This window comes from Pleurodeles waltl, chromosome 5, assembly GCF_031143425.1.
Source record: "Pleurodeles waltl isolate 20211129_DDA chromosome 5, aPleWal1.hap1.20221129, whole genome shotgun sequence".
NCBI classification, from domain to species: domain Eukaryota; kingdom Metazoa; phylum Chordata; class Amphibia; order Caudata; family Salamandridae; genus Pleurodeles; species Pleurodeles waltl.
This window is the reverse complement of record NC_090444.1, coordinates 1450677497-1450701827: the sequence shown is the minus strand read 5'-3', so window position 1 is coordinate 1450701827 and position 24331 is coordinate 1450677497.

Genomic DNA, 24331 nt, shown 5'->3' with positions numbered 1-24331 from the left:
CGCAGCGCAGCCCATGTCATTTGTAAGTTGATTCAGGGTGCATCTAAAGACAATGGAACCAAAACATGCCATTAATAATTGAGTCAAAAACATTCATGCAAATGCATCTAAAACATCCTCAAACACAAAGAATATGACACATGGACCCTTAGCGTGAATCCCTCCTTCACACTCTTCTCAATGCTGATTTTCAGTGTATTCCACGCACAACGGTGATGTGCCAATAAAAACAACGCACATGCGTCATGCATCTAAAATACCCTCGCAAATGTCAAATGCGTCAAATAAATACATGCATATCTGAAAACGTGACGCACAGGGACAGAAAGTGATGTAAAAGGAAATCCTGTTTATAACCATGGTGCAGTGGTTGTACTTTCACTTTCTCTTTACAGCCTGTCTCTCTTTTGACTGTGTTTTTGTGTTCTAGAGTTGGTGGTTGTGATTTTCTTACGTATTGTATCTTGTGGTGTCCATCCCATCGTGTTTTGTTAAATATTGTATGCATTTTGCCCCAGTGTTTGTAAATTTCTGTATTTTTTGTGTATATTTGTATTAGTACTGTGGGGTGTCTGTCCAGGCTAGTTGTTTAGTTGGGAAGCTGGGATTACTTTTAGGCTTAAGTTTCCATTATTTTTTTATTTTATTTTTTTACTAAGTATTTGTGGTCAACCTTTCCAGTTATAACATGTCTGGTAGGGAGAGGTTGACCTGGATGGGAGAGGAATATTTGTGTGGCCTTGTGTGGCTGGTAACCCACTACCTGTGGATGGTATTGGAGATGGGGAGCCGGGTCATTCAGGGCTACCGGACCGAGGCGAGACAGCTGCAGTGGGGCAAGGTGATCCACCACCTGAAGAGGATCTATAAGAGCACCAGGAATGACCACCAGCTCAAGCATCGCTGGGCAGATCTGGTGGCCAGGGAGTAGGATCTGCTCAATCATCTTGGTGTCAAGATTGGTGGCCCTGTTGGTGAGTCTCCCATTGGCATACTATTTATTGTTCACCACTCTTGAATGACAGTAGCAAATGTGTTGGAGTGCTGCATGCAATGTTTATGGACAGGTTGCATGCAACCAGAATGAAGTGTAACTGCACCAGTCTATAAATGGAGTTCACATGTCCTACCATTATACCAATGCAGGTCAGATGTCTGGTCAGTCATACACAACCATCACTAAATCACACATTTAAGGGGCCATGTTGATACCAGTTCCCTGGTTTAATGTCATGTATGATATTCCAAGACACTACCAGCCTACCATATTTACCTGGATTGTGTCAACAAAGTAATGAAATGCATGTATAGCACTACTTTGTCATCATTTCACGCATATGATCCCTGCCATTATGTCAGCAAAGGTGGCTTAACCGCCTTAGGGGGGCAATGTAAATGAGGCATTTGATACCATCAGACAACTTTGCCACATCAGTCATGGATTACTCAACGCATGATCACTGCAGACTCATAATTGAGTTGCATGTCCATCACAAAGTGCCTCTGGGTGCCTTGCAAGACACGCTTGAGTACCTGAGTCAATTGTCTTGCAAAGCACCAGGGTCATGTCATGTATTTGTTACACAACTCCCCCTTCTACATCGGAGTCCCATCTTCTATAGATTGCCCACATATGGTTGTTGCATGGTGTAGCACTAGATGAGTCTCTGGCCCAGTGTAAGTGTGCAGATGTGTGACTCTTACTCACCTGAGTGTCTGTGTCATTGTGTGTTTGTTGTGGTGTGTTTGTTGCACCATTTTACACTAGGATAACTAGCTCACTCCTCTAAAATAGTACACACTGAAATGTGTTGTCCACTAGTGGTGACAGTGATATTACACTAAGCATGGTTTTCCATTCATATCTTACAGGTGGACCTGACTCCTACACAATCAGTGAAGTGGCGTGATTTGAGGACCCAGATGTATCCAGTGAGTATGATAATGTGTGTCCTGTGAAGTAATCCAGGTTTTGGTGTGAGTAAGTCATGTGTGTTGCACACAATGCTAGATGTGATAAGCTGTCAAATGATCAGATATCAAAGTAGGCTGGATGGTGACATTGTGTCCCAGTGAAAGGTCCTGCATGCATCACCAGGTCATGTCTTGTGAGGCTTGTGGTGCTCAATGGGCAGCATTGTGTAAACAAGGTGATGACAAGCCACATGTAGGGCCATATATGACTAGGAAGTGCAACTCTGTGAGAATATTGGCAGTGGGGCACTCCATCATTCTCACAACACAGGGATGCACCATTTTGAACCCAATTTGGTGCATCCCTATTTTGTCATGAATATGGAGGACTGAGCTCGCAATTATCCCCCAGCATGGCACTCCGTATTTTGCACTCAATGAATGTAACACTTATGTGGAATGTAATTGGCGTGGATGCAGGTCAAAGTCAAACATGTGCTGGCATGGAAATGGGTGTGTAAGGAATAGCATTGACAGATCAGGTATTGATTGGTTTCTACACCTGGACACATGGATGTAGATATGATAGACCTATGGATACCAGCTTCCTAGTTGTCTGCCCTCCTGACATATGGTACACTCCCTGACTCCATGTATGAGTGGGCATGCCTTGGTGGATGACTAGGACAGTTGAGATGACGGATTGCATGGCCATCCCCCTTAGGCACAGGGGGAGGAATACCAAATATATAGGTAGATGTGATGCTCACAGTGTAGTTAATAGTCATGTTGATCAGGCTTGCATGTGTGCCTATCAGCACTGACCCCTTATGGTTACCAACATGATCCTATCCTCCCAATAACATGTTCAAGTTACTGGTAATGTATGGTTGAAAATTGATACAGATGATTAGGAGGTTTGGGCCTGATCTATGTAAAGTTTATGCTGCCTTTGCATTATTACATGTTGTGCAATAATTGATTTGGTTCTTGATCTTGTTGTGCGTCGCTTTGGTGTCAAAGAAATGATGCTAAGACAGCGTTGTCATTGCATTTAACAGGGCTATTGTCTTTTCTGCAATGTGAGTTGGAGTGCATGTGTAATTAGATGTAGAGTGTAAGCCAATAATCTGTACATACTCCTTACAATGCTGACACTGATGGTTGCCTGCCTCAATTAAACAGCTGCCAACATGCGAAATGAGGAACTGCGTGCATTCCAAAAGAGGGCAGTCTGCTATTGACATATCCTGGTAGTGGAACCTGGGTTCTAGAGGCCATTCACATAAGGGGCCCCCACACTGGCAGTGGCCATACAGAGGAGACCCAGCTCCATAGCAGTGCAGGGGGGCACAGCTGCCACCACGACAACAGCCACAAATGCAACAGCTTCAACCTCGGTGCATCAGCCCACACCACCTGCTACCAGGGACCTAAAAATGCTGCAGGATCTGCAGAGGGATGTCACACTGGTATTGAAAAGGTTGGACAGTTTGGAGAAGGAGGAAGCAGCCAATACTGAGAGACTTAAGTACATAAAGAAAACCCTCAAGAAGGCAAAGCTATGATTGTCTTTTGAACTCTCACCTTCTAGTTCTGTCCACGCCCTCCTCATTTGTATTCATGTTTTACAGTGGGTTTTAGGGAGTTAGGGGGTCATTCCTAGAACGCGGCGGTCATTCTGAGTTTCCCACTGGGCTGGCGGGCGACCGCCAGAAGGCCACCCGCCCGCCCAGCGGGAAACCCCCTTCCACGAGGATGCTGGCTCCGAATGGAGCCGGCGGAGTGGAAGGGGTGGGACGGGTGCAGTTCCACCCGTCGCGATTTTCAGTGTCTGCCACGCAGACACTGAAAATCTATGTGGGGCCATGTTAGGGGGGCCCTGCAGTGCCCATGCCAGTGGCATGGGCACTGCAGGGGCCCCCAGGGGCCCCACGACATCCGTTCCCGCCAGCCAGGCTCTGGCGGTGAAAACCGCCAGAACCAGGCTGGCGGGAAGGGGGTCGGAATCCCCATGGCGGCGCTGCTTGCAGCGCCGCCGTGGAGGATTCCCTGGGGCAGCGGGAAGCCGGCGGGAAACTGCCGGCTTCCCTTTTCTGACCGCGGCTTTACCGCCGCGGTCAGAATGCCCCCGGAAGCACCGCCAGCCTGTTGGCGGTGCTTCCTCCGTCACCTACCATGGCGGTCATAGACTACCAGGGTATGAATGACCCCCTTAGTATTAGGTTAGAATAGGTATGTAGTTTCGTTAGGATAAGTGGGATTGGTGGGGTGGGTTTTCTACTTTTTACATGTTACTTTGTGGTCATGTTGGGGTATATATGTGTTTAAAAAACATATATATATATATATAGGAAAAAATACAAAAAACATAAGGAGTAGGTGGGGGCCAATGTTTAGAGTGTGTTGTTAAATGTGTTAGGTAAGCATAGGGCAGTTAGGTATAGTTATTGGTTAAGTATAGCTAGAATAGGTTGGTTTAGGTTAGGGTAGGTTTTCTTGATTGTTTAGTTTAGTTTCATTGTTAATAAACATTTTTGGGTATGCATAGTGAAAATTGCATGTTGGCCTAGGGATTCCGTCCTGACTCCAAATCCCTCTCTTGAAATGTTCATCGCCTGTTTATCGGTTGTTTAGAACTGAGCTCACACATTGGCGGCACCAACACATCTAATTGTCTATGCATTTGCCATCCAGTATACCCACCAATCAAGGTTTTCTTTACATTGGACAGGTAGGTGTGGTAATTCAGCTGTCAGTGTTAGGGTCCTATGTTGAAATGTTGGGCACTGTGGCATATATAACAAGACCCTACATTTAAAATGTGTCCTGCAAAACTGACCAGTGGCAATTTCTGATGAAGTTAAGGCCCGTATTTATACTTTTTGACGCTAAACTGCGCTAACGCAGTTTAGCGTCAAAAAATTTTGCGCCGGCTAACGCCATTCTGAAGCGCCATGCGGGCGCCGTATTTATTGAATGGCGTTAGCCGGCGCAAGCAGACCGGCGCTGCCTGGTGTGCGTGGAAAAAAACCACGTACACCAGGCAGCGCCGGCGTTGGGAAAAATGGCGCTAGGGCGTCTTAAAAATGGTGCAAGTCAGGTTGACGCAAAAAATCGCCTCCACCCGATTTGCGCCATTTTTAACGACGCCCAGACGCCATTTACATGACTCCTGTCTTAGTAAAGACAGGAGTCATGCCCCCTTGCCCAATGGCCATGCCCAGGGGACTTATGTCCCCTGGGCATGGTCATTGGGCATTGAGGCATGTAGGGGGGCACAAATCAGGCCCCCCTATGCCACAAAAAAATATTTAAAAAAAATATATTTATACTTACCTGAACTTACCTGAATGTCCCTGGGGTGGGTCCCTCCATCCTTGGGTGTCCTCCTGGGGTGGGCAAGGGTGGCAGGGGGGGTCCCTGGGGGCATGGGAGGGCAGCTGTGGGCTCATTTTGAGCCCACAGGTCCCTTAACGCCTGCCCTGACCTAGGCGTTAAAAAGTGGCGCAAATGCGGGGTTTTCTGCCACGCCAACTCCCGGGTGTGATTTTTGCCCGGGAGTATAAATACGACGCATTTGCGTCGCAGTCATTTTTTTGGACGGGAACGCCTACCTTGCATCTCATTAACGCAAGGAAGGCATTCACGCAAAAAAATGACGCTCTTTACTCATACTTTGGCGCTAGACGCGTCTAGCGCCAAAGTATAAATATGGCGTTAGTTTTGCACCGAATTTGCGTCGAAAAAAACGACGCTAATTCGGCGCAAACGGAGTATAAATATGCCCCTAAGTTCCTCTGTTTCACACCAATGTGTTCTACTGGTACTCTTAGCTGATGATATTGCGCAAGAACAGTTTCACAGCCATTCCTGCCGTATGTAGTGGGTGAAGCATACAGGTGTTCTACATTTTTTACATACTCAGTGAATTGCTTGTGGGGGATGAGATCAGCATTGTTGTTTATCATGTCGAAACCTTGTGCGTAGATATGCGCCGCCATATTCCTGAACTCTTGTACTGACACTCTCTTACTAAAGACATGGTTACACACATCACAATTTCTAAGCCTAATAGATGTGTTACAATACACAAAGACATGCTGGTTGTCTAAGAGGTGTTTATTTACACGTATCGTAGTGACATATTTACAATTTTACAATATATACAATTTCCAGGTCTGTGACCCCATTAGTGAAATCCATACAATTGTGACACAACACAAGTCCAGGTTTGAGGGACATGTCATGGGACATGCTTGGGTGAAGTGTCATTAAGTGCAGATGAACATGATTTGCCAATTTGTAGGTGAGAGATAATGACAGTCCATAGCTTACAGGTCAACAGTGTGTCTTTGAAGAGTGCACATATCCAACTTTGGTAACACTGGCATGATTTCAAGCACAGGACAAAGGAAAACACTGGGCATGTGGCATGGGCTGGTGCTACCGGGAACTCTTTCAGGTGAAGATGATCTGTTCCACATCTTCATCATCCAATGTGTGTGGTGTCTCCTCTGCCCTTGATTGTAGTGGTAGGGAGTTAGAGGGACGCAAACACACTTCAGTGGTTGGAGATGTGGACTCCAAATTCCCGTCAGCTGCCATCTGTGGAACAACATAAGACATCATTGCAGCAAGGAGGAACTGCTGATTTTTTAGAATAGCAGCAACATCCCTGTGGAAGGTAGCCACGTCTGCCCTAAGGGAGGCCACTTCCTGGTGCATGGAGTCCAGCTTGTTCCAATTATGCTGCTGCCAGTTTGGGAGGGCAGTTGTTGTGGCCTCTCCCTCAGACACTGCTAGACTCCATGAACTGTGTGCCTTGTTTGGCTGGAGTCTGTTCATTGGCCATAACGAAGCATGTGTGCATACCCTCTAGGCTGTTTGCCATAGTCTGTATTCTCACCCACACACCCCTGTCCAGCTCCCGCTGGACTCCTACCTCTGTCCTCTCAAAGCTGGTCCCTGGGCCCTAGAAATCCTCAGCTGTGTTGGTGCTGGCAGGTCTTACTATTGAGATGTTGGGTGGGGCATCTGGGATGGCTGCTACATTATTACGCCTCCTTTTGACTGGAGGTGGTGTCTGGAGAAATACGAGGAATTCTTGGAGGGTCTCTTGGCTGGTGGTTGTCAGCTGGTCATCCAGGTCATCGGGGTTCTCCAGGACAGGCAGATCACCAGATGAGCGATCATCCTCTGCAATGAGGTTGTGTAAAATCAACCTTTCTGTATTGTGGCAGTAGATATGTCACATCACTGACTTTGTATTGGAGGTTCATTGTTATCTTACTTCCAAAACATTGTTCCTGTATATCATGGTTGCAATCCATCAGCTGTTTTCCCCACCTGAATGTCAAATGAGGGGAAGCTCAGGTGGGGCATTTGGCTGCATCATATCTACTAGGTGTGATGTATATCCTTTAGGTGGCTTGACACCATCTTATCATGGTCAACTCTCTCTATGCATCCATTTGCATGGTGAGGCCTTGCAATGGGTGTTGCAGTGCTCAGGCCACAGCACCATAAATGTCAATATGCCACTGTCCCAGTCTTACATGTTTTACATACACCCATGGGGCACTGTAACTTTGCACCACCCCAGGGTTGGTATAGCCACAAGACTATGCTCTTGCTACCATTGATAGCTTCCCATGTTGATGTATGTGCATGTTTGCTACATTGCACAGCACACATGGACCTAGCAGAGTTCAATTTAATTTTCTGTCTGTGCAGGTAGGTGCACCTTCCTTCACACCTATTATCTCCCTCTCAATGCAGCCATCCTTGCACCATGATACATGAGATGCAGCATGGTGGCATTGCAGCTAATTTGGCACAGGGGTAGACCCAGGGATGGCCAGCATGGGTATGATATTTTTGCTGTATACATGATTATGTATGTGACAGTGCCTGATGGTAAATGGGTTTATGGACATGGCCAGTTAACTGGAGTTGAACTTAGGTCAGGGCCTCAAGCTAGTTTGATGGTGATTCTGCAGGTAGTCATGCTGGTCCCTCATTTCAAGTGTGTCAGTCCTATGACCACCTGACTGCCATTGTCTATATGACCACCCCCAACAGCGCAGGTGGTAGTGGCAACTGTTGTCAATGGGGAATGCCCCATGGGCTAATGGTCTGGCACTGGCAGGTTTCCAGCATCTTACAGCCTTTCAATGGCACCTGTCTTGTGACACCAGACCAGTATTACGTTCAATTCTACACTCCAGGTCTGTTCCCACATTTCCACCTGCCTTTGCATGGTGGTGAAACCCCCATGCAATGTTTGGTGGTGATGTGGTGTGGTATGCCCTTGGGTGCCCCCTGCACAGCCCATGCACCTGTATGGTGGTCCATGCCCTACTCCTTTGCCCTTTCCACTGCCTGATTTGCAGGGCTAAGTGCAGCGTGTCCTGTCACACCCAATGCACCCCAAGAATGGCACTGACTCTGTTTGATCCATCAACAATGTTGTGCTAAGTGACCTACAGAGCTACCATGAGCAAACAGATTTCCAGCCGCTATCCCAACGTGTGGCTAATCAGGCCAACCGCAAAGGGTACACTGCACTGGCAGACTTATCAACATCTAGCTTACCCATGCACCATCCCTCGCCCGTCAATGTGGAATTATACATCATTATGTTAACTGCCATACCCCATGTGTTGTATGTATGTATTTATTTCCCCATTCCTATGTGTCAGAGTAGTTGTGGGCCCAGCCTGTAACTGATGTGACTGACAGTTTGCTATCTGTGGTACATATTTTCTGCAGTGGCACATTTCTGTTCAGCATCAAGATGTGTGGGTCCAAACTACACCAGTTTAGTTGGTCTGGGTGGGGGCATGTTTCCAGTGATACAGGACCACCCTGATATTCCCCCAGCGCCTGCTCAGATTATTGTTTCCTGCACCCATTGGGCATCCTCACTGCATGATGGAGTGGTGGCTGCCTTATGTGGATGTGTTGTAAATGTGCAGGGTGGTGGTGCTACCGGCACATGTCAATTGCAATGAATTGTGTGCTGTAAGATGCAGCACAAATCTGTTTGGGCAATAAGGCAAGGCAGTTGCAAGGTGTTACTGCGAGAGACACCACCATGACGTGACCACAGGTATGACATTGACTGACTACCCAGTCTCTGAAGTCTTGGTCATGTTGGTATGGCAAATATGACTATATGCAAGGGATGTTGTGTTGACACAACCAGAGGCACAGTCATTATACATGCCATCCATCCCAGGAGCTGCATATGTACAAGTAGGTATTTAGGCCTGGTGATTGACATATGTCCAGGTTGTGTATGTATTATGGTGCATGGCACTACCAAGGCGTAGATACATGTGTATCTTACATCAGCATGGTGCAACTTGCTTAATGTGCAACGTGTCCCTCTCCGCTCCTTTGACATGCATTGTGGGAGTCCTATGTGCCTCCCCCTTCTAGTACTTGACAATTTGACATTAGTTTCCCCATGCAACTTACTCTACATTATTATGTTTCCTGGGAGTCTGCGCTGTCCTGTGATTCTAGTGGCCAGTTCCACCAGGATGTTCGCTGCAACTATCTCCTCCATCTCCTCCAAGTCCTCTTGTGGTGCTGGACTACCACCTCCAGTTTTCAGTGCTGCCTTCATGTTCCTTGCCATTTTTTCCTTTGTCCTTCACTTACAATCATGCCAGCAGTGCTTGCACTCTGTTACAGCTTTCCTCACCACTGCCACACTGATATTTTTGTTGACTATCTGCTGCCAAATTGCATTTCTCCTGCCAATTGGCAATTTTGAGGTGATGAAGAGTTGATGTTGATGTTGATGTTCTGTCACCTCTCTCACTAGTATTTCATGCTCCTCCACACTGAAACAACACTTTCACTTTTTTTTCTTTATCCCCTGGGTCTTGTCTGTCTCCTCCTGGCTGGTTCCTGGTTGATTGGGGTCCCCTGGGGTCTCTCCTGGCTTTCTGGCTCCATTTTGCCTCTCCTTTCCACTGTTTTCTCAGTAAGCATCTGTTTTTGAAGCTAATGTGCATAAACATGGTGCAATTCTGTTTTGCAACAAGTTTACATGTCATAAAACGTGTTAGAATATTTTTTTCCGGCGTTAACATCATTTTGTCTTATGACAAGGCACAATGGTTAACATCCCAAAAATTGACTTTAACCTATTTTTAGCACCACCCAGTGTCATAGTATAAATATGACACCCACGTGGCATTAAAAAATGGTGCTAGTCAGCCCTAAACCTTTTGACAAAATACTGTGTTAGCACAGTTTTGCATCAAAAAGTATAAATCTGGGCCTTAGACTTTTGGTCTAAGTTTACCTTTGTGAATCAGGCCCTCTGCCTCTAAGTTAAGCTTGGCTGCTCTGTGCCGAGCTGCTAGAATGTTCGGGTCGGGGTTTGCTTGTGCCTTACTCTGACAAGGAGTGTGGTTGCTGCTTAAGTATGTTTTCAGCCCTCTCAACCAGTAACCTGATTACTCACAGTTTTCAATCTAAGCACCCCGTCTTTAAAATGGATAACTTTTCCTATTCTCTTTTAATGTTTTTGGCACATCTTGCATGGGGTGGCACACCATAGAAATATTCAAAACATTTAGTAAGGCACATTTGTTTTCAAATAGAGTGGAACACAATAATTACTGTATGGAGAAGAATCTATCTTCCTTCATTTTATTGTGTCATAGTCAGAGTCAGAGCCTAACTAAGGTAACGTGTAGGTGGGTCTTTTAAGACTTTCATATTCTTCAACTCTGATATAGGATCATTAGGAAAACACCTTTGGATGTACAATATTAAGCTTATTTCAAATGGGAGTTTTACCATCAGAGTAGGGTGTATGCAAATATCTGTATGCAGATGACATGCAGCTATGTCTGATGGTGTATTCCCTTTTGAACATTGCAATAAGCGTCTAAACACAGTTAAACCCCTGGTTCAAGCCCTTGTTGGATCACATTAGAAGTAGAATAGCCATTCTCACTGGTACAACTCAAAGCAACTGGAAGGGAAACTTAGCCAAAAAGAGTTATCACTTAACAAAAACATGAATCACTGCCATTAGAAATGAGTGCCAACTCTAAAATCTACTGTATTGTGTATAATCAGGCAGCTTCCCATACCAAAATAAGTACATGACAAATCAACTTCCTTGGCGTTGGTCATATATTCATATAATAGGAACAATAAACCACATGCCATTCTGGAATATGCAAATGCAACCAATGCTAAAATTGGTAATTATACATTATACTGCCGTTCTCACAGTTTTTTCACACCCATAACTGCTGTCTCAACTATGTACAAACCAGAAAAGTATGTATAGTAAGGGACTGATTTAGTTCTTGGCAGAGAGAATTCTATGCACCAATGTGGGGGATATCCTGTCCTCCTTATTATGATCTCCTTTGGATATCATGGGATTGTAATAAAGCAGACCAGATATCTGTCGAGTTTGTGTCAGAGTATCCCCTCAGCCAAGACCTAAGTCAGGCCCCAACTGATTATTCCACTGATTATCAGAATATAAAAACATTTGATTCATTGAAATTCGAGCTATACATAAGATTTGATAGAGAAGGATTATCTATTCCATTCACTATATCGTTATACAACCCATAAATAGAACAATGGCAAGCCTATTACGGAACAGCAAATATAATGGAATACTTATCAAAGGGAGAAATTATGTGTGCACTCTTTCCAGTCTTTGTTGAGCTACTCATTACCTACATTTCCATAAACCGATAGGTAGTGGGTATTTTAGAGGGGAATGAATGCTATAAAATCAAACTTACATATACATCATAAAATCTATCATAAATCCGCACTTTCAAATCTGCCCCATTTCTCAAAGCAATTAAAGGCTCTTGGGTTTATTTATGAGTGTCTTTTTGTGGAGATCTTGTATCATATTTAGTGGTGCAAGAGTGACGTAACTGAAAAATGAGATCTATGAAACCATGCAAGGCCACTATGGGCGGCCTAGAGTGGTTTCACAAATCTTGAGTAATGCAACGTAACTCAAATGGGTACATTGGATTAGTCTGCACAAGTGTGGCATTTCCATGGGTTTTTCATGTGCGTTCATATGCAACATCTATTGATTTTGACGCATTCCCAGATTTATCAGAAGAGGTAGACCTGGGAATGTGCCCCAAAATTCTATGCATCTTTGGGTGAGGCGTACCAAAGAGAAATATATTTATTTTTCCTTATTCTTTCCTCTATCTATGCAGTACACAAAGAAAGAGGAAAAAACTACAGAGGATTGTTTTTTGTAGGAAGATGCCGCTTCCTGCAGAGAAACATAACTGCATGCAACTGAGGCACCCTTCTACCATGGTGTAAGGGTGCCTGCGTTGGTGATAGGCTGCCAAAAGATTCCAGTAAAGGGGAAAAGGCAGGAATGTGCCATATATTAACTTAAATACAGCACATTTCTGCCTTTCCCAGCTGCACTGCAGTGCATGACAAACTCATATATAGGCCCCCTAATGTGGAAATCAGCCTATAAAATCAACCCCAACAGGGTAATTGTAAGAAAATGGGTTATTGGCTGAAGGAGGAGGAAGCCCAACTCTGACAACAAACACAATCCTTTTCTGGGTGAACCACAAAAATCAATAAAATTAACATGTGCTTAATCCCCTGGTAGCTTGGTACTAAACTTAGAGGCAATGTGTAAAGTATTTATGTAGCACACAAGTATTAATTAAGTGAACAGACAACACAAGAAACAATTAGAAAAATAAAGTACAGTTTATTAAATAAAATGATATGAGAATGTTGAAAAATCTTGAACCAGAGAAATATCCAGGTTTTAAATTTTTAGTGAAAATGGCGACCAAAAGCACAAAGCTCTACTGGAGGTCATCTGAAAATGATAGACTGGGGAAAAGTCACAAGTTCAGGTCTACTGAAAGAGAGTGCAGGTCGGATAAAGGGGCCAAGTTAGTCCTGATGATGAGTTACCTTCTCAGAAGTCAAAGAGATAGGGATCGGAGGGGACACAACATGTCCATACTTTTTTGATTAATGAAGAAACGTTCCTCTGCCTATTGTAAAAAGACAACCATCCTAGGATGGTTAATTCTGATGCTTTAAATGCTTCAGCTGAAATATCATTCAGCCAGTCTCCTGTGCTGTGTAACTGAAGGCAGGCAGACAGCCAAACAAGAGTCCGTGCCGGGGCGCCTGCTTGCCTGAAAGAAAGGCAAATATGTGTTGCGAGTTAATCTACAAATGTAAAGGGTAATCTGCAAATATAAAGGATGCTTGGGAGCCAGTACTGGCTTTAATTGATTGAATCACTTGAAGCTTTGTGATGACAAAGATTTAGGGGCATATTTATACTCTGTGGGGCATATTTATACTCTGTTTGCGCCGAAATTGCCTCGTTTTTTATGACGCAATTTAGACGCAAAACTAACTCCATATTTATACTTTGGCGTTAGACGCGTCTAGCGCCAAAGTCCATGGAGTTAGCGTCATTTTTTTGCGTGGACACCTACTTTGCGTTAATTATATGCAAGGTAGGCGTTCCCGTCTAAAAAATCGACTCCGAGGCATGTGCGTGGGATTTATACTCACGAAAAAAAAACGCATTAGCGCCGGATTTTAGCGCCTGGGTCAGGGCAGGCGTTAAAGGACCTGTGGCCTCAGAATGAGCCCAGAGGTGCCCTCCCCTGCCCCCAGGGACACCCCCTGTCACCCTTGCCCACCCCAGGAGGACACCCAAGGATGGAGGGACCCACCCCAGGGACATTAAGGTAAGTTCAGGTAAGTATTTTTTTTTTATTTTTTTTGTGGCATAGGGGGGCCTGATTTGTGCCCCCCTACATGCCACTATGTCCAATGACCATGCCCAGGGGACAGAAGTCCCCTGGGCATGGCCATTGGGCAAGGGGGCATGACTCCTGTCTTTGCTAAGACAGGAGTCATTTCAATGGGGGTTGGGCGTCGTAAAAAAATGGCGCAAATCGGGTTGAGGCGATTTTTTTGCCTCAACCTGACTTGCACCATTTGTGGATGCCCATACGCCATTTTCCCCCTACGCCGGCGCTGCCTGGTGTACGTCGTTTTTTTTTACGCACACCAGACGGCGCCGGCGGCTAACGCCGGCTAACGTCATTCAATAAATACGGCGCCCGCATGGCGCTTCAGAATGGCGTTAGCCGGAGCTAATTTTTTGGGCGCAAAACTGCGTTAGCGCAGTTTTGCGTCAAAAAGTATAAATATGGCCCTTATTCTTTTTGAGTGGTAGTGAAAAGAGTTAACAACTGAGCTGTGAAGTGCTCTTTTAATTGTAAACATATATATATATATATAACTCTTACTACTCATGGAGTAGTAAGAGTGGCTCTGGGGGTGTTGAAGGGAAAGTAATGTAAAAAACACAAATGTATTATGTACAGTCTGGGTATTACTAAAACCTGTATTTTGTAAGAACCTTTTTATCTTAATCCTTTTCTCTGTTGCTCTGAGATCATGGTAAGGGAGAGGGCAACACCTTCCATGGACCCATCCCACTCCTTAGAAGGTAGGAGTTCAGGAAGATGTCTACTTGCCACCTCAACCCCATCACCCTATAAGAGAAGGATTGTAATCTCAGACCTCTCAAAGAGGGTTTTGAGGAGCTTGAAATGCAGGATCCTTAAAGGCTTACTGTAGGTCAGATCCACCAGGTAGGCGATCTCCCCCTACACCTAATGTCCTGCCAGTCCTGGTGTTCCACAGGCTCCATTATGCACACTTTTTGGCCAGGCTGAAACTCAACAAGAGTAGATTTTTGGTCAAGCCAGAGTTGCATGACTTCCTGGCTGGCTTCTACATTCTCAGTGGCTTTCTTCCAAATATTTATCATCTGAGTCAGGATAGCAAACCTATAGCTGACTAAAATCTTTGGAGGGTTTCCTGGGAACTTGTTCTCTCCTTTCCCTTAAATGACTAAGAGGTCCTCTGAAACTGTGACCATGCAGACGTTCAAAGGGACTGAACCTTACCCTTTTCTATGGTAGCTCCTTGTAAGCAAAAGACAGGCATGGCAGGGGAACATCCCACTTCTGCCTCAATGACTCTGACAGGTTCATGATTGTGTCTTTGAGGGTCTTGTTGAATCTTTCAACAAACCCATTCATAAGGGAATATTAGGATGTGGGGAACTTGTTATGTTATATTTTTTGGAATTGTAATGTGTAGCTTATTACCCGAAGGGCAACCAGGTACTAGAGTAGCTCTGTAACTCCTCTGCTGGGTGTTAATTGAAGAGCCAAGCCTTCAGCTTCTTTCAGAATTCCAAATGTGAGGAGTAGTCTCTTATGTGTAGAGTGAGGTTGTTCCAAGTTTTAGTGAGGTAGATAAAGGTGATTTCTGCTTTTGTGGATGCAATGGGTGTTTGCGAGAGAGAGTGAGGCAGAGTGTAGGTATCTGGTGGGATGGTGAAAGTAGGGGCAGCAATTGAGGTAAGCTGGTCCTATGCTGTGGAGTGACTCGTATGCATGTGAGGAGTTTGAAGCATATGTGTATCTTCAGTCAATGGAGTTCTCTTAGGTGAGGTGTGATGTGGTTGCACCATGTGAAGTAAAGATGAGGTTGGCTATGGTATTCTGTTTGGTATGGAGTTAGTTAAGGATGTGTTTGGGGATTCCAGCATAGAGTTTATTGCTGTATTCTAGACTAATTGATTGACTGAATACCTGGCATTCTTGTGGATTTATTAGTAACTTCTAGGTTACCACACTTGATCCCCATGGACTTCATATTTGAAGGCAAGAAGTTGGTGTCACGGTCAGACACCACCTCTTTGGGGAAACCTATTCATGTAAAAATCCCCATCAGTGCCCTTGCACTGTTGCATAGGCTCTTATTATTCTAATGAGACTACTGGATTTTGAGCTGCAGAGTCGCCCGTGGTGTCGGTGACTAAGGGGGTCATTACAATCTCGGCTGTCTTTTTACAAGACCGCCGAGGGACCGCCGTGCTGAAGACCGCTAGTGCAGGCGGTTTTCCGCTTGGCGCATCATGACTGCTGGCAGCCCTCCGTCCTTTTCCGGACAGAGAGCCGCCAGCAGCCATATTGGCGGTCGGCGGGGAAGTGGAGGTTGCTCCACCTCCACCGCCACGTCAACAGAACACCGCCCACCGAATCATGTTCTGTGATTCGGCGTGGCGGTGTTCTGTTGACGGGGTGCTGGCGGCGGAGCAGCCCCCATGGATCCCGTCCCCTCCCGGAGGATCAACGGACCAGGTAAGTTGATCGTCTGTTAGGGGAGGGGGTGGAGGTATGTTGTGTGTTATGTGCGTGCATGGGGGTGTGTGTATGTAGAGGGGGTGTGTGAGTGCGTGTATGCATGCGGGGGGTGTTGCGTGTTTGGAAATGTGTGCTTGTCTGTCTGTATGTATGTCTGTATTGATGTGTGCGTGTATGTCTGATTGTGTGTGTGTCTGACTGTGTGTGTGGCTGTTGGCATGTTTGTTGGTGTGAGTGCGGGTATGTGTGTTGGTGGTGCCTGCGTGCGTGTCGGTGTGAATCTGTAATGTAATGTTGGGGGTAGGGGTGGGGAGGGTGGTCATGCCACCTTTGGAGGGACTCGGGGGTGGGGGTGGTGAAGACCCCTATCAGTGGCAGGGAAGGAATTCCCTGGCACTGATAGTGCTCACCGCCATGGATTTAATGGCGGTTCCTAACCCCATGAAATCCATGGCGGTCAGCTGCGTCATGGTACCGGCGGCGGTATTGTGACAACCGCCGGGCTGGAGACCCAAGTCTCCAGCTCAGCTGTCATCTCCGCCCTGGCGGTCTGATCAGAGAAGTGGTGGATGGCCATGGCAGTAACGGCCATGGTCATAATTCAAAAAAATTTACCGCCAGCCTGTTGGCAGTAAGACCGCCGCTTCTCCGCCAACCGCCAGGGTTGTAATGAGGGCCTAAGTCAAACCCACTGAGGGTGACACCTGTTGCTCCAATCCAGCTTTTGCTCTGGCTAACTAGCAGTGCCTCATTTCTACCCAAGGATAGGGATGACTGGGCAGCCGAGCGAATGACATACTTGGCTTCTCAGGCAAGTCTTGGACACTCAGGTCTCATCCGTTTCTCTCATTTACAATTCAGTCTCATATATAAATGACAAACAGAAGCAGTATGTGTTTTAATAATAAGTTTTAATAAAACAACTGCATCTTAGATAGCAAAGTGTAAGCTGCAATTACCAGGACGACACAACATGACATTATTAGAATTGTGACCAGAAGAGTGAAGCATAAAAACAACGCTTTCATATTGCCACTATAATCAATAGACTAGCTCCTACCTAGACCAGGATAGAGCACAGCATGTTAAGCTCTAATTCTGCCATTCAGGTTCCCCAGGGAAACATCAACCCCCATACCTGAGCAAAGGCCTGTGGTCAGCGTTAGCATCTGTAGCGAAGCATTCAGCAATCAGCATACAGTTGTGGTTCCCTGGCTGGAATCTCCCTCTAACCTGTAAAGGACAAGGTTGTGTTTTTATAATAACACAGCTGATATTCTGAGAAAATGTCCCTACGTAAGGATGTGTTTTTTCTGCCCATGTGGGAGACTAAACTTCTACCAAGCTCACTGGTAATGTACCGTGCTGTAGCCTTGGAAGAAGCACAGAGTGATCAAGAATTTCTTGTTTGAGAACAGACTGCTGGCCTAGGCAAAAACAGTTAGATAGACAGAAAATAAAACAAGACCTCAAAAATGGTTATTGTAACAATAATAAGACAAAGCTGAATAAAATATGTCTAGGTTAAAGTGCAGAGCGGCCTAGTGTGTTAAAATAACGTGCATGGAGCTATAATTAAAATGGCTACAAAACAGGACTACAGGAGCAGTCACAGTCCTCATACGATTGGACACAGGGTACCGAGTGGCATGGTCAAGCAAGACCAGGATGAACCTGCAGCCAAGCCAGAACAAGCACTCTACTGTTTGACAATGGGACCTTAAAGTAGGTCCCGCTGTCAAACAGTGAAGCTTTCTTCTCTGTCAACTGCACGCGCGCAAGGGACAGAGATGAAATGCTTCAGCATGCACACAACTGCTGTCAAAGCAGCTCCATGCTTGCTGAAGTATTGGAATTGTGAGGGAAGCCTTAAGGCTTCCACACAGTGCCCGGCAGTCCATAAAAGGCATTTTATTTTTTATTTATTATTACGAAATAAAGAAATTATATATATATATATATATATATATATATATATATATATATATATATATAGTAGAACAAAGTGGTCGAAGAGTTGCTGGGCGGCACACTCCACTGCCGGTGCCAGTGACAAAGAGGACCAATCTCGAAAATATATATCATACCAAAAAGATTTCACCGCACTCCACGAGGTACAAGTAGCATGTATTTTATTGCAGTAACAACCACCAATGCGTTTCAACTCATATATTTATATATATATATCGTGGTCCCACATAGCACATAATCGACATTTTAACCATGTATATATATATATTTTATCAAAAATAAATTCATAAAGAGGGACCATGAAGGATCCCTTATGGGCTCCCTCGCTGTTCCAGATAGCCCATAAAGGACTGAAATAAAATAAAACAAAATAAAAAATCACCCGTAGCTCAATGTGAAGGTCATAGATTGACATATAGGGGTTCAAGTACAGGTGGACTCAAAATATTATATATAAAAAAAAAAATATATAGTTTTATTTGATACAAATATCTCATTCTAATTATATCAGACATCAAAGCCTAAAAACCTCTATCTCTCTCCCTCCAACTTTCTTTCTCTCTGTCTCTCTTTTAATCAATTCTCCCACTCACTCACCCACTCAGACACTTAGGAACCCACTCAGAGACCCACTCAGACACTCACGCACCTACTCACAGACCCACTCAGACCCTCATGCACTAACTCACAGCCCCAGTCAGTCCCTCACGCACCCACTCAGATAGTTATACACCGAATCACACACCCGCTCAGACTGTCACAGGGTACTCACAGACCCACTGACACTGATGAATGCACGTTCACACCCAGACACACACAATCTGACAGCCACTCCCACCCCCAAATACACTTTCTCACACATATTCTCAAACCCAGAGAAGCTGCGGCTAACTCACGCCGCACACGGCAAAAGGGCTGTGCACAGCATGGGTTTGGGTGGTAAGAGGGTGCTGGCTGCAGGGTCCGGCTGCAGGACAGGTCTTGCTGGCAACCTTCCCTGTGCATTGGTGCTTAGAGGGGGTTGGCCAACTACAGCTGTGCACAGCCAAAGGCCGTGCGCGGCAGTGGTTGGATTAACGTTTAGTAATTAAAATTATATATGCTAAAAATACAGCAGAAATTCACAGAAAAAAACCCAAAGCTTACAGGGATGTTATAGTTAGAAAATAGAATTTAAAAAACCCATAGTAATTCACTGAAAAAACCAAAGGTTATGGGGAGGTTGTAATTAGACTCATATTTTAACCATACCAAACAACAGAAATTCATCGGTGTGAGTTAGAGTTACCTCAAGTTACTATAACTTGTGCCCTAAGGTAACTGTAACTCACACCTTTGCTACCACTGCTAATTACCCCACAATTTATAGTACTTGTGACATCCTTGATAACATCACTGATAATACCACTGTAATATTTGCCTTTTTTTGGCTTTCTTGCTTTGAATGTCCCTCTTGCTTCTACATATTTGCCAACTGTCATGTACCATGATACTGGTTATCATTTGTTTACTGTCCTTATGCGATTCATGGCAAGCCTTATGCTGTCTCAGGATAATTTTGTGCACCTGTTTATTTAATTTAACTTATTTTTTTTGTCTAGTAGGGGGTTGACGTTTGTTCTTATTTAAGGGGATTAATGCAAGTATTTTACACAACCCCTGAGAGGATACTGGCAGGATTCTGGTCACTTAGCCTATAAGTGGAATGACTGCATGCTGTGGCCTTTTCTTTTTTTTTTATTTGGGGCCTGATTATGACCTTGGCTGACAGGATACTTCTTCACAAACGTGACACTTATCCTGTCCTCCGTATTACAAATTCCATTATATCCTATAGAACTTGTAAAATGGCCGGTGGGATGTCTGTCACATCCTCTAAGGTTGTAATCAGGCCCTTAGTGCTCTTGTCATTTTAAATTTGTCATCATATATATTCATAATGACAATGTTGACTCCATACAGGGTAATTCTGGGAGGGAGATTAAGGTGAACTGTTTCTAATAACACTTGTATCAATTAACTTGTTTGATTTAGCATTGTGCAATTATGATGCAATATTTGTTTTAAGGGCCTGAATATTAAGAATTGTGATATATAACAATTTTTTTTATTTTTTGTTTGTTGATATTTGATTTGTACACTTTTGCAATCACAGCATGTAATCATTAATACATTTAATTTGTAGTATTTGTTTCCAATGTTGGGGATTATAGTTGGATTTTTGATTCTTTTCTCCATTCTTGTTGTGAAGATGTTCAATGTCTGTTTCTTAGAGGGAGTAGTGCATATACCTGTTAACAGCCCGTGAGTAAGATTGTTACTGATCGAAACGCATTAACATTAAATAAACACATTGCCAGTAAATAAACTTTAAACACCCTACTCTGGAGTGCTTGCTTGAGTGTTTGGATACTTGACACTTTTTGGTGGATATATATGGTATCTTCTATGACATCAATGATAATATCACTATAACATTTGCAGTAAGAATATTGATAAAAAAATGCATGGCAAGGGTGCAAGTATATTTACCGTATGGAATGAGTTATAGTTACTTCCATGGTATTCAGTGTGAAACATCCCTGCCCTGTTTCCTTTGGTTTTAGTACTGAACATATACGTATGTATATATATATATATGAGAAAACAAACTGGTCCTGCTTCTGGCGCGCTCTTTCATGTTGGTGCAGGTGTGAGGAATGGACCATTTCCTCTCATGAATCCAAAAACAAACAGTTGCAAGCAACTTCACCACCAGTAGGTCGAAACGCGTCAGTGGTGAAGGATGGTGATTTAATCCTGACTGCAATAAAAATAAATAATTTCCTCCTGGAGTGCGGTGGTGAAGTTGCTTGCAACTGTTTGTTTTTGGATATATATATATATATATATATATATATACAACACACAGACATATACATATATATACACTCCCCAGACATATACATATATATATATATATACACACAGACATATACATATATATATATATATATATATATATACCCACACACTTATATGTATGTATATATATATGTGTATATATGTGTATGTATATATATATATATATATAAATATAAAAAAATATATATATACTCCACCACTCATGGGAGCAGGATCTCTATGGGCGTGTGGAATAATTATATATATATATATATATGTAAAAAATACAAAATACAAGCTTAATGGCCAGCTGAGAAGGGCTTCTTATCCTACGGGCAAAGCTAATGAACTGAATTGAGATGTATTCTGATAGCCATCTGTCTTTGTCAGCCCAAATGTCTGCTGTCACTTTGTCTTGTAGTTCTCATATCAAACCACCTAGAAAGGTCTATTTTTCACCATTTGGCAAGTACATGGCAGTAATTACCGTAGGAAGTCCATTCACAGACTACACCTATTCCATTTATCTGGGGCTCCCTTGATTTCACAATTCCCACTCCAGAAATTGCAACTGATTCAGAATTAGGCCTGGGCAGAATTTAAATTATGTGGCAGTACCCATAGTAATTTCAGTAATTGTGCATTTTTTTCTGTGGTGTGGAATTACTGATAATTACACAATTACTCATCCTTGCATAATTTTGGGAAAAAGTCCTACCGTAGGAGCACATTGAGTGAGTGTGAAGAGCCACTGGTCTCTATTGATTTTCTGCAGCATTTAGCGCTATTTCTTACTGCAAAAACACATCCTTACATCATTTTTTTACTCTGGGGTGCATTTTGAGCCAAGGTGACATTGTTAAATGCCAGGAGAAAGTTGGGGTAAAATCCTACCTCAAAAGCACATCTAGCAACTGTGAGCTGCTGCTTGCACTCAATATTTGTGTCATGTCGCTAAGATAGAAATTGTAATCAGGATTGTTTTGTGCAGTAAGGGGCACCTTCCCACACAAAAAAAATTCCCTGAGGCATTTTTCTCTACTTCAGCACACATAGAAAGAGGAAATAAAGAAGAGAAATAGGCTTATTTTACGCCTCATCAGGGAGGCGTAGCAGTTTTGGTGCGTTACCAGGTCTACCACTTATGGTAAATCTGCAAATGTGTCAAAATCAATGGGTGTTGCACGGGAACACCCACACACCAACCAAAGGAAGCCTCCAGGGGGGCAGACTAACAAAATGCAATGATCTGTGTTGTGTTGCCTTACTTTGGATTTATCAAGCCACTTAAGGCCATGTAAGGTAGCCGTGGGTGGCTTGATAAATGAAACTTAACGGTTGCATCACTTTTGCACCACGCAACTGGACAAAAAAGTGATACAACCGTTTGATAAATCAGCCCATTAGTCTCTGTAATGAAAGTCAAAAATCCGCTGTGGGGCAGGGCAACCAGCTGTGGCCAACAATTGTTCCATGAGCCTGGATGGTCATTGAACAATTTCCAGGTGAAGCTTTTGGCAGGAACAGTCACAGCAGGAGATGCTTTTGGAGCCTTCAGCTAGTGAATATTTCTACCTTAAGACTTAGGGCCTGATTTAGATAGTGGCAGACGGGTTACTCCATCACAACGGTGAAGGATATCCCATCTGCCAAAATCTAAATCCATTGTGTCTCTTGAGATTTAGATTTTGTGGACGAGATATGTTGTGACATAGTAACCATCTACAAATATCTAAATCAGGTCCTACTTAATGTAGAAATTTTATTGGCTGAAGGCTCCAAAAGTATCCCTTATTCATTTTTGGAGCTCAGATGCCTCCATTGTGACAAGAAATCAAGATGTATCCAATCAGGGTTCCACAAGGCTGGATAATTTTGCTGCAATGTCCAGCTGAAATTGATTTGCTGCTGTGGAACCGTTCTGAGCAGGATTCATCTGAAACTTTGCCAAGCGAAAACATACCATCGTCAGATTGATTTGGCAGATTTGGTCCAGTCCTCTAGAGGATTTTAAAGCCAAAAGATTTCTAAGTTCTGTTTTTTCAGGATGTTAGGAAGAATATATGTTGGCACATCCAAGGATCCCAGGACCTCAGGAACAGCACCTAGTGGTTAAGACTTTGCGATATTCCATCAATTTGGCACCCAGCTGTCACTCTGGAATGATGCAAGCCAGCGTTTGCGCAGTTTTGCTTCAAAAAGTGTAAATATTGGCCCCAGTGATTACAACTAGTATTCCTAAGGCCTCAAGCTGCAGCACGAGATTAGTAGCAACAGCAAACACATTGAAACAGCACTTTGCACATGATGACTCCAGTCACATATACAACAAAGTCCTATGTCTTCCTGCATCCCACTTAACTAGGCCTCCAAATGGCCAAAGTCATATCTTACCTCTCCATTGTATTGGCTGCACTGGTGTTAAGTGTAATTTTCAGGCCATCCTCCACAGTTTAACTGATCTGCACATCTCATCAGCTACTTGAGTCAAATTAGGTTGGCATGCTTCACACATGTCACGTCAAATCTCCAATACCATGGTTACTTGGCACTATTGGATTGCCAAAATCACAAAATAAAATGATGGACGGAGTGTTGAAACTTTTCAAACACTCACCCCCAGTCACAGATCTGGGTTTAATCCATCTTTATTTTGCTTGCCACGTCACCCCAGTTTGGACCCAGCTATATGCAAATCAGTCTTGACCCTGCTCCCAATGGGAGCAGTCCAGCCCGAACTGCCAAGGCAGGTCCTCACTGGACAGGATTCAAGCATCCGAGGACCGGTTTCAGGGTATCAGCCAGGCTAGCTTCAACCCAGTGGCATAGCAAGCAAGGGACCCACATCTGGGCATACCCTAGCCACTTAGGGCGCACAAGGCAAAATCACAAAATTAAATGATGGACAGAGTGTTGAAACTTTTCAAACACTCACCCCCAGTCACAGATCTGGGTTTAATCCATCGTTATTTTGCTTGCCGCGTCACCCCACTATTAGCTTGCCTACAACTTAACTTTGTCAAAGGTCTCAGCTTACTGTAACTCTAAACCTTTGGGGGTAGATGTTACAATTCAACCATGAACAATATAAGTTTTACATCAACAGCTCGATCTGCTGCTTGGCATATGGAGGCCACTGAACAGACTATTATTACCCTCCCATATGAAGCCCTCAGTGACGACAACACTCCTGGACTTCTGGATGTGAAGGATGGTTCTGGCCCATCTGGGCAACCTGGTCAGAAGGCAACAGTGAGTCTCAATGTGGCCCCAATGTCAACACCCAGCCCTGTTCCATCATTATCACATTA